This window comes from Sinocyclocheilus anshuiensis, unplaced genomic scaffold (assembly GCF_001515605.1).
Source record: "Sinocyclocheilus anshuiensis isolate Anshui unplaced genomic scaffold, SAMN03320099.WGS_v1.1 scaffold284, whole genome shotgun sequence".
Classification (NCBI taxonomy): domain Eukaryota; kingdom Metazoa; phylum Chordata; class Actinopteri; order Cypriniformes; family Cyprinidae; genus Sinocyclocheilus; species Sinocyclocheilus anshuiensis.
In genome coordinates this window covers 1,595,456-1,598,429 of record NW_015554266.1, presented here as the reverse complement: position 1 = coordinate 1,598,429, position 2,974 = coordinate 1,595,456, and positions in this window count along the sequence as shown.

Sequence of the window (2,974 nt, the reverse complement as noted above, 5' to 3'; positions counted from 1 at the left end):
TCAAAGTTACGCCTTCTTTCTTTGCGTGAACATTTGGGCGGCGTTATGCAAATCTTCCCACATCGTGATGTAGATATGTGGGGGCGTGTTAGAACGAGCCGTTTTGGGTAGGCGTGGCTGACTCTTAACTTTTATAAAGAATATCTCTTTGGGTTTGAGACTTTAGTCTTTGCAACTTTACAGATCTTCTTTATGCACCAAGAGCTTGTAACACTTCAAAGAGAAAGGAAAAATTGAAGTCGCATCATATGACCCCTTTAAAGGTGAATTTTGCCAAACAATGTTGATATTTGAAAGCACCAAAACAAACACGCCCATACCCCAACAGGACCTCACCCCTATTTTGATAACTCCACCCCACGTGTACATACACAACCCTGGCAGCGACGATGGCAGAATCTGAAATGCCTGCCGGCCGAGGGTATGATGTCATCAATAAGTGAAAGCGATGTGTGTTGCTATGGTAATTCAAAGTAAAAATCAATGTAACTCACCTAACAAGAAGAAACCAAGCAACCGTCTGATTCCAGGCCTTCCAGCTCCTTGAGTTCTCTCCACCGCTGTAAAGCTGCTCCGATATTTACGCGGGTCCTATCTCATGCCTGATCGTAACCCTTCTTTTTAATGTTGAGTTCCTCCGAAATGTTCCTTTTTTTTGTCTGCCATCTCTCGCTATCTATAGTCGATCTGCTTATGTCTGTCCTGTGCACTCACTGAGCGCTCTCTTCTGCCTATCATTACCAGACATGCCCCTTACTGCTGATTGACTGCAAGTGTGTTTTGGGATTTGGTCCGACACTGTGGTCAAGTATTGCTTAGTTCACCTTTAAAGGGATACCTGTAGTTCACCCAAAAATGAAAATTCTGTCATTAATTACTCACCCTCATGTCGTTCCAAACCCGTAAGACCTTCGTTCATCTTCAGAACACAAATTAAGATATTTTTGATGAAATCCGAGAGCTTTCTGACCCTCCATAGACAGCAAGGAAACTATCACGTTCAAGGCCCAGAATATATATATATATATAAATAACCTGAGAGGTTTCCGTACCTACATTGAAAGTCCATTCCACCAAAACTTTGATGATTCAAAAAGTTCATAAAAATGTTGTAAAAGTAATCTTTATTCATTAACGGTTTAACACAAGTCTTCTGGTGACACAATCGCTGTATATGAGGAACATATTTAATTCAGTCTTTTATTTACATATAAACATTGATCAATGCACATAGAACACATCAGATATGTTAAACAGACTACGTCTAGAATGTCTTTATGAACTTTTGAAGCATCGTTTTGGTGGAATGGACTTTTAATGGAGGGACAGAAATATTTCAGGTTTCATTAAAAAATATCTTAGTTTGTTTTGAAGATGAATAAATGTCTTATGGTTGTGGAATGACATGAAGATGAATTAGTCCTTTAATGTTTATAGACAGCCACATCTGTATCCATTGCCACAGACAAAAATTTTGATTCGTCCCTTAGTTTATACAAATGGACTGCAGTTTTTCTGGGTAGCTTAGACCAGTGTTTCCCAACCGGGGTGCCGTCTGTCGAGAGCAGGGGTACCGTGTAAAAAATTATTTTTTAATATTTTTAAATTTCTAAAATGTTAAAAAAAGCAGCTATTATATAATATCCTTTTCTGATGTCGCCAATAATTCGAGATGCACTGAAATTCCGGCTGCCGAAAATTCGTTATGCTCATGTGTCCTCTGATAATAATAGCTTTCTAGGATTAAACATTATTTGGATAATTGGTAAAAACAAAAAAAATCTCTTAATAGCCCTACTGTGTGTTAGACCTACCTGAAAAACTAAAAATCAATTACTTTAATTTGTAGGCCTATCGTTATTTTTTGATTTGTGCTATCATTAGTAATTTCTTTATTGCCTACTGATTGCCACCATTGATGGACAATTTTTTTTATGATATTAAAAAATATCTGTATGACATTATATTCTGCAGTTCTTCCCTGCTGTACCGAATATCTATACTTTTCAAAGTATCATAGCGAAGTTATAAATTAAAATATTGTGACAAAATTAATTTTGTAGGGTGCCACAAATTTGTTAAAATTTCCAAAGGGTGCCGCGACTAAAGAAAGGTTGGGAAACACTGGCGTAGACAGTAAAATCCATAGCCAAATATGACAAACCATAGGTTTTTTAAAAAGAATGACTGACACATTTCTCTTTATTGTAAACACTGTACATTTTAAAAATATTTTGGTCCCACTTTATATTAAGTGGCCCTAATACCTTGTGTACTTACATAGTAACTAGATGTGTACATAGTATGTAACCACAGTGTAAGTACACATTGGTACATAGTATCTACAGCTGTAATGTTTGTGTAACTGCACATATGTAACAACCCATGCACTGAATGGTATGTGTAAGTACAAATGTGTAACAGGACATTGATAACAACACTTTTTGGTAATGAAAGTACACATGTGTAACAGGACTAACAGCACTTTTTTGGTAAAGAAAGTGTTACACTTTATTTTAAGTAAACAATTCCTATGGATTCACCATGTAATTACTCTGATGCTACACAGCAGTGGCCAGTAAGTTAGGCTTTACATATAAATTGTGGTTGGTGTCCAGAATGTTACACTTTATATTAAGTGGACAGTTCCTGAGGAGTTACCATGCAAGTAACACTGGTATTACAGTGGTGAGATCCAACACCTACCTATTTCCACCCCCTGGATCCCATTTCCACCTTTAAACCTACCCAACTCCACCCCCTGGATCAAATTGTTCCAATTACTCTTATACATATTGTTGTTACAAAATGTAGTTATATATGTCCCGTTACACATTTGTACTTACACAAACCATTCGGAGGGTTGTTACATGTTTGTAGTTATAGAAATATTACAGCTATGCACCAATGTGTACTTACACTGTGGTTACATTCTACATACACATCTAGTTACTATGTAAGTACACAGGTATTA